The sequence below is a fragment of the Haemaphysalis longicornis genome, unplaced genomic scaffold (genome assembly GCF_048455015.1).
Source record: "Haemaphysalis longicornis isolate Haplotype H1 unplaced genomic scaffold, Haemaphysalis longicornis Haplotype H1 scaffold_4, whole genome shotgun sequence".
NCBI lineage: Eukaryota > Metazoa > Arthropoda > Arachnida > Ixodida > Ixodidae > Haemaphysalis > Haemaphysalis longicornis.
The window spans coordinates 68,961,674-68,978,275 of NW_027526361.1; the positions used below are offsets into that span (position 1 = coordinate 68,961,674).

Here is a 16,602-nt window from a genome sequence, read left to right on the forward strand (position 1 = left end):
CCCGCCGATTCGTTTGATCGATGGTGCGATTGCTCGCGCAATTCGATCCACCTTCGCACAGTTGCTACGCTTGCCAGCGCTGGGAAGACCGACCACCGCTGCCCCACAACACGAGAGACGTAGGCCTACGCCGAAGTGGCCGTCACTCGCCGGGAGAATCGATACCGATTGTCGTTATCGGAATAAAGAAGATAACGACCGTTAACGCGCCATGCCGCTGTGGGTACCGTTTGGCGAGAGTGACGACGCTTCGGGCGAGAGTTGTCAGGCCTTCTGAGCGACTTAGTGTTGCCGCGGCACCGGCAGGCTGCCGCAATGCTGCCCTCGTGCGGTGACGTCACGGCTCCGCCGACCGTTACGCGTGTCAAGAGCAGACAAGGCCGCGGCATGGAAAGGGAGAGCGCGCACAATGCGCGCGGTCATGCGTGCAGACGTTCGCTGTGGCGGATCGGGCTCGCTGCCTAATTTGTGGTGTTTTTTTTTTTACCGAAGATGAGCGAGGAGTCCTTTCTCTCCCCCCCCCCTCCCCCTCCTCTAGTGTCCCTACTTTCCCCTTTAGCGATTTTTTTTTTTGACGGATTGGGATGATTGTGATACCTGATAAAACAGAATTGGAACGCCGCGTTCTAAAGGACGCTCAGCATAATTGGCAATGCTATCCGGTGCTTAGGGTAGATGGAGGAACCCCCAGCGCATTCCATTAGCAATGGCTGCGTGCGTCGGCCCTGTTTTTGATGGACTTGAGGGAGGCAACTCCCGTCTGTACGAGGTATTGGCCAGTGAAAGGTCCCTGCTGGTCATCTAACGTAGCACATAGTCCGTAGCTTCCGGGCCTCGATTCACATTGGAACAGGAACTTCGTATTGAAAAATAAAATCGCGCAACTCCGTTTCTGCAACTGTTTGTTGATACTTTCCTAGGCTTGAGACTCACACGGATACTAAACAGTGGTTTGGTGTTCTATTGTATTAACTACTGTACATTTATGTATAGCCTACATTTCAAGCACACGAGCGAAGCATGACAAACTTGACGTTGTTTATGCCGTGACTCGGCGTTCAGTATTCTCTTCCGCGTACCAAAAAAAAAAAAAAAAAGGAAGTTAGAAGTATGAATATACAAACACTGGAACGGTGGCTCCGGCTCTCGAGCAGATCTATACAGCATTCTCGATCTCTCCACGCAAGTCTCCTGCGCGAAAACGAATTTCGGCGGCTGCGCCCCCACGGGGCCTAGACGAGGAGCGGCTGCTGGTCGTTCGTATCCGATCAACGCCTCCTAGCGATCAAGGCCCACGAGTAGCGTCACCATTGTATGACTTTTGACTCAACCACTGCCATCTAAATGGTGGCAATCGTTGTCTTCATCATGAAGAAGACCTTGCTCTGCCAATCAAGCTGCGAGACGCAAAGTAACCGGGAATACGTCCGTACACACAGCCTATGGCGTACCTAGCGGGCGTTGAGGCCAGTTCCCCCGAAGCAACAGCGACCGTTCCCATCGCCGGAGACGCTCGTCGAGCGTGATAGTTGTCTCGTCGTCGTCGATGTCGGGACGGCCCACTGCGAAGATTGTTCGGGGGACAGCACGCACCGTGGGGGCATATACTCGCGTGTCTGCGCACTTCTCTCCGAGAGGCCGACACGCCCAAAGCGCAGTGTCACTCTCGTCGGAATCATCTGCGCCGTTTCCACTTCTCCGCCCTTCATCGTCGAGGCCCTTTTCTTTTTACTTCCGGACTTTTCTTTTTCGTATACGAACCCTGTGGACAGTTTCTTTCTATGTTTCCCGGGCCTGTCTCGATGCTGTCAAGTATCGTGTCTATAGGCTTCCCCAGCGAGTGAGGCGAGCCAATTCGCACGACACAGCCTTGGGGTCTCGACATTTCTTTTTCTTCGTTGCTACTGATGGGCACATGCCGTTGCGTGGGAAATACAGAGTGAATCCTAATCTCCGAACGACCTTTTTTCCTTTGCTTGGTTCTGACTTTTAGAAACGGTTAATAGGAAAGATGAACCAGCATCCTGAACCTGAAAACATGTGCGTTCGCGAGTATTTGCTGCCTCACCAGCTGCGAGGGGGGAACTGGCTCACCAGTAAGAGGAGGGGTAAAGGGTTGGGGAAGTCAAGAAAATGACAGAGGTTTGGGCGCTCTTTTATGCGGCCACTTACTACATGTTTGCTTAGAAAATTGTTTAGACTGCCAGCTGACATATTCCTCCTTATATGTTAGACACATTTGACTGATAAACAATTTCTGGTCCTCTCCCGTTCGGCCCAAGTGTTGAATTATCTAGATATTTATAGCGCTTTAGGCGTTTCAAGAAATTCTGCAGGCGTCGTTTGTTGCTGTTTGCGCTGAGAGGAAAGAAAATACACATTTATGAGTTTGCAAAAAAAAATCCATGAAACATTCGGTGTAGGATAGAGATGAAGCAAGATAATTGGGAACATGACGCAGCGAGATGTGGCTTGCGGAGGTGAACTCTGGGTTGTAGAACTGTGCACGTTTTAAAATACGTATACCACTTATAAGGCCTCTCCGCTAGATCTCTTTAGTCACGAGTGCCATGCATGACTGGATACAGTACGTGCGCACAGCACCTCGAACCCTACCAGGGTAAACAGGACGAGGCAAGGCCGTTCTTCGGGCAGCGCCAATGCAGCCAGCGTGGACGCGTAGTTAGGCAGAACAGCGCCATAGTAACGTTAATTTTAAGTCATGTCGAACACAACTGAAGCGCTCAACGAGTATACAGGCATGCGTTGCGGCAAAGCAAATTTTTTTTCTTCGTAACAAGATGTTCTGTTACGAAGCTAACCTAATTTTGTTTTGTAAGGAATGACGAACAGCTCGCGATAAGGGCTACGTAGTTTTCATACGACGGAGAGGTTTGTTGTGCTGAACACAGGTTGTGTGAACGACGGGGAATCACGCCTCAGCGTGCTTGACGTAAGCTCTGTTTTCTTCTCTGCAATGCATGCCTGATTCGCTCACTCTCTCTTAACCCCCAACCTCCCCATTTCCTTCATGTTTTAACTAAACTTGAGCAGTTTGTCTTCGAGTCGGCTTAATCATACATGGCATGATTGCAGAGGTTCACGTTGCAGAGGCGTTTTGAGCACATGGGCGCGCGTTTATATTTATTGCTTGTCGCGGTGGTTGTTCGCATGATGGGGGCAAGGAAAAAGATAGGCAGAAACTACCAAGGGGGATTATCGGCAAAGGCGTAAGCATGCCCCGCTCAACTCTGCTGATAGCCACTTTAAAGTTAGATTCACTACTACACGTAAGTGCATTGCTAGAAAAACATTGTTAGGAGCTAAATATAAGCAGTCGTTGAAAATCAAAAGGCTCAAGGGCCTTTCGTAACTGTATTTTGTTATGTGACGTACTAAACGTTAATTACAGATGGTTTTCCCTTTGAGTCCTCACAGAAATGACGCATTTAAAACGACGTCCGCGTGTCGAAATTTCAACGCAAGCTGAAACTTTTCAGGTGGTCTGTACTAATCATCACTAAGGGGAATCCACTGATTGATACGCGCCCGGGCCATGAAGTTCCTGTCTAGCTTCGGTGTATTTAACCACAATTAGAACATTTTTTTGTAGCGAAGATGCCAGCGTTACGTTTTTTTATAGTCTTTCATGACCGAGTCGTCATTTTCACCACCGCGTGTGTCAATGTGGACAAAAGAAAATCAGGTGACCCTCCACCACATAACTTGTTTACACAACTTACTCTATTACCTTAAGGTACCGTGAATTACTATTTATTTATTTATTCAAGTCACCCTCATATCCCCAGCGGCATTATTGAGGGGAGTGGTACATTGCAGTACAATGAAAACAAAAAATAACAAACATAACAGAACATGGCAGTGTGTGTACAAGGCAAAATAGAAAAAAAGAACAAGATACATCACAGATTTCAGCGCGCTTATACGCGTACTAAGACGCTTGAATGATTACTAAACTACTGCGTTAATGATTAGCAATGTATGAGAAACTGCCAAACGGCAAACTGTTTCGAGTTGTTTGCGAAAGTTAGATTTAACTTTGATCATTATTTAGTATATTTTACTAGTGCTGGCACGTCATACTTCTGTGTGGACCAGACCGCGAACATTCTTAGATCTTTTCTTCGTATCCACAATTGCACTGTCTACTATAGGGAAGATAAATTTATGCAGTGGTTAAGTTCTCACCTTTCGTTTTTTGGTTGTCCCTGTTTTCTCATCGAAACCTTATTTCAGTGTACGTGCACACAGATGTTTTCCGCGCAACATAAGCGTAAATAATCCCAAAGAAACACTTTCACCGCGCAGTACGAAGCAGTTTTCTAATCAATTTTTGTCCTCCGGGCGGGCAAATATATAAAATGTGCCCGTGCTTTTAGGATACGTTTGCCGGTCGGCTACCCACTCAACTATACGGTGCTAACAGAATAATTATATGGGAAAATATTATGGGAAAAAGAATCGTTCACAACCATGCAATAAATGCATCGGTGAAGAGGGCCCCACAAACTGACAAGAACGGAAGCTTGGTAACCAGTTTAATAATTTTTAAGGATTGTCGTCTTTCTTCTTTCTTGGGGTAACTACACGCAAAAATTTTGGTCTATTCATTTGTCTGTCAACGGATTCAACTTGTCGCCCCGCCAAAAAAAAAAAAAAAATTGGCCGCGTATCTGCGCACTTCGCTGAAAATGTCGTCGGAAGACGATATAGCCTTCTCCCGCTTCTGCCACGTAAATGCCTGCCTTCTCTCCCACGCCGCCTACCATGCCCTTCTTTTTCATTTCACTATAAACACGAAGAAGGTTTGCTGAAGCCAATTCAGTTTTCCCGTGCTCCACTGATTGCGCCATCTACTGTAACCATTTGGTACTGTTGAGCCTGGAACACTGCCACGAGGTCTGTAGGCTTGCGCGAGCTTTTTTTTTTTTGGTGGGGGGGGGGGGGGGGTTAAAACGTTATTTCCAACGTGTATTTTACTTGCAGTGCAAATGTCAAGCACACAATTTTAAATTTTTTTCGATCAAAAGAACACCTTTTTTTTTTTAACGCGATAGTATGCCCTTTGGCATAAGGTCCTATAGGTACAATTTGACACCCGTTTCCCGGAGGAAGTCCAGAAGACAGCGGTGGTGGGGCCCCCACAACCATCGTTGGAAACCATCGGCGTTGATATTTTGCCTCAAATATGTCTAATGTTTTTTTTTCGGCTTAACAATGGTGACAATGAGTTGTGTTTCCCGACTTAGTGTGCGGAACTGTTTAAACTTGTCGTTCAAGAATAGTTCTAACTTATGGCACGATGGGTGATGGCGGTTGTATAGTCATACAATAGCATTCCCCCTACTGCAGCTGACCATCGTCAGTGTCTGCATGCGCATTGTACATTACTGTTATGTGCCCCGTGTTTGTAGTGTAAGGTCTCGTGTGTGTTGTTAAATAACCTAATTCTTATGGACAGACAGATTCATATACAGACAGGCACAAATTTTCGGGTTTAAATAGCCCAAGAAAGGCTGTCGTCTTTAATAAGTACAGCCGCGCATCCGTTCGCATCGCTACAAATGAACTGTCGCCATGGCTCACACAGGTCCATATTATTCAGCGCAAAGGAAACCTCTGGCATATTTTAGTCAGAATGTGAGCGATAACACACGTCTGATTAGTTTTGCGATAGCGCGTGAAAAAATAGAAATAAGAAACGTGCTACAACGGTGTCGAGAGTGGCGAGATATAAGAAGGATCCAAGAACAAAATGCATTGGTTTGAGCTGCTCCCAGAACAACGGCAATAAAAGGTTGAAGCAACATGGCGCACCCAGGAAAATTCGATAGAATTGAGCAAGACCACATCGTATTCTTCATGGGAGGAGGGAACGGATGGAAATGAGGGAAGGATGGGGAGCGGGGTAGAGAAGGGGGCTGTTACGTGGCAGAGGCGGCCGAAGAGTACCCTCTTTCGACGACACGTTTGCAGTAAAGAAAGCAGATACGCATCCAGTTCTTGGGGCTTCAGCTTCACGAAGTGCTGGACAAGTGGCTTAAGAACGTGCCTTGTTAAACGCTATAACAACAACGACAACAACAGGACTGAGGAGCTGTCGCAAGATGCCCGCACAAGTTCCGGTCGCCTTGCTCCGGCCGTTTGAGCTTGCCCGTACGTCCACATTCCTTTCATCCACGGAGGACTGTGGAAATAAACTCGCTTGCTCTAGTTATATTATAGAAGCTCAATTTATGAAGCAAAGACTGAATATTAATCATGCCCCGAGCAACTTTCAGAAGTATACCTATTGCAATTTTTCACATTATTTATACTAACACACTGATAATTTTGATTTCGTAGCACACTTGATTAGTATGTATGGATTGTTGGCCACGATAAAGAAGTCACAGTCTATGTAGACTTAGCCGCAAAATGAGCTGGACGTCTTCTCCCGACGGAAAATGGGTAGTAGTAGTACCTCCCCGCTGCGATCAGCTCCAAACAAGTTGCTACTGAGCACGCATTGTTCTTTATTCGTCTGAATATATTAAAGCGCACCCAAGTAGCCTTATTTGGGAAAATAGCAGATGCCGTAAAAATCTTCGATAGACACTAAGCAACTATCAGCGCCATTCGCTATTCTCTATGTGGGCATAATATATGCCCGCGCTTCTTACACTAGCATTTAGACCACCACCGTCTTGTCCCTGCCATGTGATTCGTTAGGCCCGCCGTAATGTATTGTTCTGCTAAGGACGTCATCTGACTTATTTTCTAGATTTGGCCGCCCATATAACAAGAGCAGCTTCTGAGGGATGAATACGCCTGAAGCAGATGCCTGGGCCTACTTCATATGAAGGAGGTGCGTCTTCGAATTGGATCCACAGGCCCCGGCCTTTCAGTTTGAAACTATGCATGCGGGGCGCATGCATGACAGATTTCGTCTTGCTGCATCCGCCCTCCAGCATGTACGCGCGTCACGTGAACGAACACCTTCTACATAAAAAGAAATTCGTCTGCGCCAGCCATTCTCTTGGACGGGAGGAGGCGATCCTAATTCAATTGTGACGTTCTATTGACGCCATAAGAAGAACTTGTTACTGGTCGTCCCTGCGAATGTTAATAATGTCATCTCATTGTATAGAGAATTGTACGAATGTATAACAACAAATTACCAAGGCTGTTTGCATGGTGTAATGCGTCAAACTGAAGAAAAAAAATCGCTGTTGGCTGACCTCGCTAGGGCGTGCGCAATGTGATGCGTGCGCAATGCGTGCGCAAACTGATGTCTGAATACGGGTGCATAAGACTGCGGACTTCAAATTCCAAGAAAAGGAGTTCTGTGATTCTATCACTGCGGCGTGAAAGCGATATAGAAATAAAGGTACGTGACATTCACAGCCGGTAAAAGATCGCAAATGATATATGGCGAGACATCCCCCCCTCCCCCCTCCCCCCCCCCGGTTTCTTTGTCCATTTTGGCCCTATATGCGAAGTTCTGAGATGTTGCCGGAAAAAAAAATAAACGACCGCAGCGTACTTTTTTAATAATGTCGTCAAGTGCTTGGCGCTTAAAAGATGCGAAATATTCTAGCACAACCGACTTACTAGCAACGAAAAAAAAACTATAAATTAAGGAAACCGTTTTTTTTTTGTGCAATTTTAGAAACACTGGCAGTCGCAAAGAAGTTTAACAGATGGCCTATTGCCACCCACTAAGATTGCTTCTTGAGATATGATTGGCACACGCTTTCGCTATTCATTTCTTGCATTTCAATCAACATTAACGAACAACGAACCGGTAGAGTCAGTCACTGTATCACTTTCTAAGAGGTCCAATTTCAATCGTTTTTTAATGATATACTTAATTTAAAGTGATGCATGTTTGACTGCCTTTGCGGCTTCCCGAAACTGTTTACCATCTCTCAAAAAATTGGCGCAGCTTTCAGTAGTGGTGCAGGGCTAGAGAAACAGCAGGGCTGGCGACCCCTCTCCCTTCGTCCGAGACCCGGCTGCTGCACTTGGCGTGGATTTCCGAACTTGACGCTGAAAGTTCTCCGTGCCCGGATCATTTTGTCCGCAGGCTTTTACATCTCTCCCAAAGTGGACCGCGTTAGCACGCCGGCAGCAACCGGCTTCGCAAACTCGGCCTGAATTGGCGAAGAGAAGAGCACGCGAGAGATGACGTCACGAACGCTGGGCACAGTATTCTCAAAGGTGAAGCTGTACGATCCCGGGCGCTCCTCACGAGACGCGTGCCCACGGGCGCTCGGTATTGTCTTGGTATTTTTTTAAGCGCAACCAAGAGCTTAAAGTTCAAACAGTTCTGCTGTTAAAAAGGCGGTTAGTTTTTCTATCGAAGCATTCCTTGATCACTTCAAGAGCGCTCGATCGACACTTTTAATGTAACACAATTGCCGCCTCTGTTAGAGGAGTAGATTAATATGTGAAGTCAAGACTTCCGCGTGTACATTACCTTTAACCAGATAGCTTTCGTTGAAAATAAAACAAGCTTTCTCTGAGTAGGTCAATATACTAAAGAATAAATCGGCGTATTCGGTATTTCTACCTAACAAAGAGGTCGGACTCGCACCGTAGTCTCCCACAAGTAATCGTGCGTAACACGCTGTTGCTTTCATACTGGGGGTGCTGGGTATTTCTTTCTCTAGAAAATACTGATTAGTGCTTAATCTTTGACTTCACAAGAACCCCGCCGGATACCTAAGCGGAGGTGAAGTGTTACTTTCGTATTAACGGTAACACGGTGGGTGGGGTGGGGAGCGCCTCAAGATTGCACGCAGCTGCTACTATAGGGAATTAAGAACCTAATCATTTTCACGATGGCGGCGCGTGCCAAGCGCAGGTTGGCACACTCCCGCTCGCTCCTTGCACATGTACGCTTCGAAGGCTTTTTTATGCGTAGTGAAATTTCCCACACATTCGCTCATTATTCTTTCCTTCAGGATCAAAAAAGCAGCTCGCGCTTATATGACACCATCATCCACTCCTAATCCTGCGTTGACTGCTCGCTGTCAAGCGTCGTCGGCAGCCACGGCGGCAAGCTGATCAGGATTCCGTCCTTGTCTGATCTCGTTTTCTCCGAACGGCGGGCGTAAATTAATGCCCTCCCTCGAGATCGTCGTCTCCCTTGCCGCGGCATAACACTATCAAGGAGCGCTTTTACCAAGAAAATAAAAAGCGAGTCGCACTTACGTCCCGTGAGAATCTATAAAACGAAACCGCCATGCATAACTGAGCGTTTTAATATTTAAGCGGCTCCGAGAAGGGGAGCCCGTAGGCACGCTTGGATCATTTATACAGTACGCGCCGTTCATATATAAATAAAGCGCGGCTACTCTTCGTATTATATGCGTAGACTTGATTAAAGCGGAATTGTGTCCTCGAATTGCTTCTCGACGTCGCGGCGCCGAAACTTTTGCATATGCGCGCGCGCGAGCGGCTTTCGGGGCGTTTCGAACGGGTCGAGAGCGGGAGACGTCAAGTGATCTAGACAAATTACGCGTCACGGTTTTTTACCCACGTGACGGGTGACGTTTGCGGCTGAGCTCGCCTCATCCCTGACGTTCTCTCTCTCTCTCTCTCTTTATTATTATGCTGTCCTCGCCCTGTCTCAAATATTAATGCAACATGGTCCTTCTGCTTTATACAGGGTGTCCCAGCTATCATGCACCAAGATTTAAAAAAAGAGCAATGGCGTTATGCGAAGAAAACCTAGTGCGTAATGTTTGCAGTACTGTGGAGAAGCGGATAGTAATTTTTTCGTTAATGATACTTAACTAATTAATTGTAATTAATTATCTAACTCGAAAAGTACTGTTCTAATCACAGAAGTGTCAATGAGGCACTTGTAGGTACCCATGACGGCCATCTAACTGCGGTATTTTCAGCGACGAACTAATTGCGTACTCATTTATTCTGACTAATAAAGAAAACCCGCGAAATATGAAAAATACCACGTGACGGCGCTTCCGCGCGCATTGTAAAGTAGCGTCCCCAAATAAGCTGATTGAAAGCAACTGCTTCGCCTGTCACCCGCCTGAAGAGACAGCGCATCACCTTGATAATGGCATGCATGGAAAGAGCAACAGCAGCAAGATTCGCGGGGAGCATGTGCAGATAAGGCACAAACTCGTCGCGATTTGTTCTTTCTTTCTTTTGTTTATTTCATTCTGGCTAACTCAGAGGCAGCCTGTTTGAGGGCATTGCTTTACGGTGCGCGCTAATGCGCGCGGAGGCGCCGTCACGTGGTATTTTTCATATTTCGCGGGTTTTCTTTACCAGTCAGAATAAATGAGTACGCAATTAGTTCGTCGCTGAAAATGCCGCAGTTAGATGCCCCTCGTGGGTACCTACAAGTGCCTCATTGACACTTTAGTGGTTAGTGCAGTACTTCTCGAGTTAGATAATTAATTACAATTAATTAGTTAAGTATCATTAACGAAAAAAATGCTGCCCGCTTCTCCACAGTACTGCAATAATTATGCACTCGGTTTTCTTCGAGTCACGCCATTAATCTTTTTTTAAACCTTGGTGCATGATAGCTGGGACACCCTGTATATGCAGCTATCTTGTTTAGCCTGCGTTTCGGGTTTTCCTGCAGATGGCCGTTATCGGCAAAATTAGCTCCTGTGTTTGGTTACCGGACGTTAAAAATGATTAGGCTTACGTTATTTGTACTGCTACAGCGCGTTATGTGCCCACCTTGTTTGTTGTTTAGCTGCACTGTTTAGGCTCTATGCAAAAACTGGCATTTATACCCGTGTACATATATAATGCGTTTGGGATATGTTTATATATTGCGTTATTAATACTGTCCAACGTTTATAAGCCTTTCTTCTATGAGCTGTTGCATCGCTGTTGGTCTGCATGTATGTGGCTGCCAACGACAGCTGTGAACATTTCTGAGTAGAAGTCATTCCGCTGTTCTCATTTGGAGAATAATAATACACCGCCTCCTTTCTTTTAGCATATCAGGATTTTATTAATTAAACATTTTCGCAGATGCATATTCCACGTAATTATTAGTGCAGACGGAGCTCCAAAGTAAAGCTGTCGAGGGCGGACCTCCTGCAAATAGCGAATATATCAAACAAAATATTTTGGGCAGTCAAGGTATGAGTCAGGCTAACGGCATAACTGAAATATGTATGCACTAGACAAGGAAATTGTACAATATTAGCTCTGTAAACAGGTTTAAGTATACGCAGGAAAAAGAAATCGCTATTAAGTAAAAACTGTTAACCAAGATTGATATTAAACTACTGTGAAAATGAACGCTGAGATTAAAACATTGTGTAGGTAAAAGTTTCCCTAGTTGCATGTCTGCAAAAATGCTTGCTTGTTTTCCGTACTTAGTGTAGACCTTAGACAGCAATAAATTATTACCTCATATGAATCTTGTGAAATTAGCATTTCCGAGGGGGAATCTGAAAACTAATAATAATATTATTATGTATACCAGCCCGAAAAAGGGTTACACTCAGTTTTTGCTGAAAGGAACAATTTAGTGGAAGGATGTTCAGACTGAAGCACATGGAAAGCGACGAGGCATTGCAGTAGCTGAAAGTAATTATATGAACAGCTTGGTTTTCTAAATTATAAAGGCGTGACAAATGAGCAGTATATGTTTCCCCATGATGATATGCAGTAATTAAGATGTATGTAAAGACACGTATAGTGTACGGATGTGAGGATATATTTTTGAAAATAGGTTCGAGCTCTAATTAGTACGCGCATGCCAAACCCGTGTTTAGTAGAACTACTAAAATGTGACTGTCCGCGGCACAGAGGCGACGTTGCGACCAAAGAAAAGTCTTGGAGCTGAATATGGGTGCTTATTAAGTGTATTAAATATTAAATATCTTGCTTTTGTGGAGTTTGCTCACGGCGCATTTTTACGACACCGCGCTGTAATATTTCAGAGATTCTGGTTCAGTTTTGTAGTTAAGCCATCTAGATCAGTATCGAATGTTGTTATTGTGGTGTAATTTGGATTAAAAATGCGAGTACTGTTAGCCACATAGGCAAGTTTGCCACGAGTAGCGTTAGCCACGTAGGCATATCAGATATGCACTGAAAGTCGCTAATTCAACACGTCTGTTCTAAGTTGGCCTATGGACCGTGGATGCCATATCTTACTAAAAAGCGCTAATGTTTTGATCTGGGCATACTACGGACATTAATTGCACTTCGCATTCGTTCATAGCCTCAGTTATTGCCTGAAGTCCTGGGGCAATACGTACACGACCTATCTGGAACTGGTTATTATGCTACAGAAGCCCAGCTCTAGGAATTATCACCCTCTCAAATTGTACAGAACCGACCAGCCCTCTCTTCCAGCTAACACGATTACTACCCGTAACCTTGGGGAACAAGCAAAAAATTACTCAAACTATTCATAAAATAGTACATAATAGCGATCCGTTGCCGCTGAGTATATTTGTTAGCCCTAGAGGGAACGCCAGAGCTGCAACAAATAATAATTTAATTTGGCGGTTTGCCGTAATACCTACAGACAAAGATTCATTCAATTAAATGGCGCCAATATGTGGAATTTAATACCTAGTAATGTGAAGAATAAACCGAACTTTTGCCTGGCTTTAAAACAACATTTACAAAGTTTGTTTACACCATGATCACTGAGTTTATATTGGCATGTTATGATTGTTATGGCTGTGTTACGTTATTTGGTGATATGTTTGTCACATGATAAGTTAGGTTGCTATGCTGCGTTATTATACGTTATGATGTGTTCACTTATGTACTATTTTTCAACAAATATAGTTGCTGCTGTCACTGCAAATATTGCGTATTTTGCATTGGACCCGCTACTAGCCAATCGGCTGTGGGTTCAAGCACTGTATTGAATATTTCTGTAAATAAGAAATGAAAAAACTGAAACTGAAACTGAAGTCAACAATTTGTATTGAAAAAGAAGTGGACCTAAAATTGAACCTTGTGGAACACCTTGTTTTATTCTAATTGGATGAGAAATTACATCTTAAAGGCGTACAAATTGTGTCCGGTCTGCTATTAGCTCCGCAAAAGTGTTGATGGGACCCAAAAATTTCTAGTGATTCTATTATTTAAAAAAAGGAATTTCATGATTAGCGGTATTGAAAGATTTAGGGAAGTCAATAAATACCACTCCAGCCCAGTTGCTTTTGTCATAAATTGTTGAATGAATGAATCTTATCTGTAAATATTATAAGGAAAAGTTACGTTGAAAAGCTGGGGAATCAACGAAACTGGCAGTTGGTTAGAATTGAATTTTGCAAAGAATGTCATTAGACAATCTTGGATGAGCTTTTAAATTAACTTACTAAAATCCGAATAATAATAATGGCGCAATGGTTAGCTCAAACATTCCGCTCTCACTTTGAAGACTGCGTGTGGTGCTAGACGGCAATTCTCGATTCACTGTACTGCGCAAAGTGCCCACATTTCATTCTTTCGTCTGTTTTTCGTACTTTTATAGTACACCACCCTAGAAGGCCTAGTGCTGTTGCTGGGCATTGACAAGTACATGAGTAAATAAATAAGTTAGAGTTGTAGGTTCATCCTGGGACTCGCCGAGCTCGGCATCACCTCACAGATTTTCGGTGCTTGCTTACGGATTACACGCATTATACTGATTAGCCGCATCACTGGACCTTACTTTCCGCCGGCATATTCAGTGTTCCAGTTGCTATGATCGCCCCCATTGCTTCATGACGCAGAAAAAAATCCGCCCACCACGAATGCCCACAGACACCTACAAAATTCGCAGATAAGGGCATCATCATTAAACGATTTACGTGATAGTTGGGCTAATTGGTACACAATTGGATGGAATGTTTACAACGCAGAAAAAAAGTACGAAGGACGAAAAAAGAGGACACGGACAGGCGTTGACTAGAACCAGAGTATCACCAATCGTTGACTTCCATCAGTTGGATGTCAACGCTTTCCGGTGTCACCTCTTTTCGCCCGTCTTTTTTTTTTTTTTTCTTGCGTGTTGTCGAAACTTCGTTACAACACGATTGACCATACTTGGACAAAAGTTCCCTAAAACGTCAATAGGTTCATTGTGCTCGATTGCCTTCTTTTACGATGACAAAATGCAGCTTGCCCGTGCCTTCCAACTGCGCACAATCCCTGAGGCAAACATTGGGTCGACGACGCAAACTTAGGGCCCTGTGTGCAGGGCGACGACTTGGCAAACTACGGTCTAAAGGGGGATGACGAGGGCACGCCCTTGTCAGTCAGAAGGCCGAGAGTGCCCTGGCAAGTTCACCGTTCGGTGTGCCCCGCTGCCGTGCGTCGAGCCAGTTCAGTGGCGGAGGGACTTTCTGGCTGCCTGTCGCAGCCCCGCAGGGGCGGCGAATGAGCTGTTGTCCTCGCCACCAGCCGCCATGGTTGGGACGCCCCCTCGCCCCCTCCGGGTTCGGCTCAATGTCCCGACGGTTCCAGAGCCTCGGAACAGAGCGGCGGCGTCTCGGGGATCCGCCACGGCCGCGGGAGAGCCGCTGTCGCCGTTCTGGTATACGCTCTCAGGACGTGCCGGCTCCGTCCCCGCTCTGCCGCTGCTTCCCCGGCCAGAGGAGCTGTCCCCCCGGTTCGCCCCATCTGTTGTTTTCCTTTCATGGCGGCGTTTCTCTGGATCTCGTATCCCTCCTCTCCCGGTCACACCCTCTCTCCTTCCTTTTCTCCTCATTTTCGGCTCGACTCCTTGTGAGTCCTTTAACTGCTTGTGTCCTTTGCTTTTTTTACCAGTAGGCTCCCCCGCTCTCTCTCTGGTCGGTCCCTTTTCGGCGTGTGCAGACGAAGGCTGTCGGCCATGCGCGGATTGGCGTACTGCCCACAGCTGTTCTCTTCCCTCTCGTTTGCTCTATTTTGTAACTTCAGTATCCAGAAAGAGTAGGGGGTGGAAATGAGGTGTATGTCAGACAGAGTTGTCCAGAACTGTGGCAAAATAGTTGAGGCAGCAGGACAGCGTAGCAGCTTCCAAGTGCATCCCACCGTGATGAGGCCCGCGTACGTATCTTGTGTAAGACCCTGTCGAATCTGTAGTTATTTAAATCTATGCAGAGTTTGGTTTAAGTACCTCCCTGAAGCTAATTTGGATTACTTAGAAGGGCATAATCTATGTTTCACTCCCGTTCGACCATATGATAGGCTGTCCCGAGCAGCACTCTTGTTCCCTTCGTACGTACTTTTCTTGGACCACGAGTTATATCATTCGCCTTGGTCTCCGATGGGAAAAAAGTCTTCTTTTTATTTTGGTATTCACATGTTCGGTGAAACAAAATAGGCTGTACGGAATAACTAAGGTCCAACTGCACCATGTTAAAAGAACAACAACAAAACAGGGCGGGCTGACGTGGCCAGTGCGGTTAATTCCACGAATTCCTTTTAATTACTTTCCCCGACGCCAACTCGAAGATTAAGTTCATCAACCAGCATTATAGCCGAGGTAGGTGCACCTACTAGAAAATTTAAGCTAGCCATGCAGGTCGGAACAAAGCCTCGAGACCCCAAATCTCCCTCACTCTAAATCTAGACTGCACTGGTGTCGGAATGCATAATTGCAGTATTTACCAACGTGTTGCTGATAAAGAAGCCACAGATGGTTGATGGGGGTGGTGGCGTTGGAGACATGGCGTGTCTTAAAACGCTTAAACATTCCTTCTAGATTGGGCTCTTTATTCCCTTTTCCCCATCCCTGCAAAGTAGCATTCGGGCGAAAACATGCCGAAACACCTCTCTACTTTACTCTAATAAAGAGCCTTCTCCTCTCCCTCCCTCCCTCCCTACCTCCCTCCCTCCCTCCCTCCCTCCCTCTTTTGCCGACGGATCATTGAAGCAAATTTCATTTCATTTATTATACCCTTAAGGGCCCGGAGGCATTACATAAGGGGGGGGGGGACATAATAAGGTTTCCAGGCGTACCATTGAACAAAACAGGCAAAAAACCAGGAGCGCATGAAAGCCGGAAAATACAAAAAAAAGAATACCTGAAATAAAAGTTGCACAAGAAATGTACAAAGCTAACAGGGAAGTCAAGCGAACAGAATTCTAAAATACAAATATGAATTCTAAAACACAAAATGTATATCAATGATACGTCGCGGAAAAATGGCGCCAAATTTAAGGGTTCTGCGAATAATTGGACCTCAGTTTATACATGAACGTTTGGTTGACCAATTATCTAACACGGGGAAGGGACAAGAGGATGGATTGTAGCGACAACAGGAAGATTCCACTTCATATGTACAGTCGTAGCTAAGGCCATTTGTGTAAACACGCCGGGAGAACAAAAGCTTTCCTTTGAAAGTGGCCGTTGAATGTAGCTGTGACTTGCTCATCCCTAGAAAACTGGCCTCTCATTGGCGGATACGAAACGTACGTCAGCGGGAAAAGCACAGTCCTCCAATGGGAAAGCAGGGGAGTGGAGGTAGTCCCGGTATCTATATGCAGGTGGCGTTTCTGTAGACAGTGGAGTACCGAGGTCTCACGGATTCGTGCTCCTATCCTGCTGTTTTCTTAACGCACTGGCAATTTCCGCGGCTTGTTGGGATCACAATGTCGCCAAGA

At 45.6% G+C, this 16,602-nt stretch overlaps 3 long non-coding RNA genes across 6 annotated transcripts in view; 2 read left to right on the forward strand and 1 right to left on the reverse strand.

Moving 5' to 3' along the window:
• The window catches only part of LOC144178881 (uncharacterized), a 559,382-nt gene that overhangs the window by 376,099 nt on the left and 166,681 nt on the right, over positions 1-16,602 (forward strand). The window lies entirely within an intron of this gene.
• The window catches only part of LOC144178873 (uncharacterized), a 35,146-nt gene that overhangs the window by 14,040 nt on the left and 4,504 nt on the right, over positions 1-16,602 (forward strand). Inside the window, exon 2 of the long non-coding RNA XR_013324076.1 lies at positions 6,785-6,868. This is a non-coding gene — a long non-coding RNA (uncharacterized LOC144178873). The remainder of the gene's footprint in view (positions 1-6,784; positions 6,869-16,602) is intronic.
• The window catches only part of LOC144178874 (uncharacterized), a 52,443-nt gene continuing 46,831 nt past the window's right edge, over positions 10,991-16,602 (reverse strand). The window contains exon 3 of the long non-coding RNA XR_013324077.1: positions 10,991-11,094. This is a non-coding gene — a long non-coding RNA (uncharacterized LOC144178874). The remainder of the gene's footprint in view (positions 11,095-16,602) is intronic.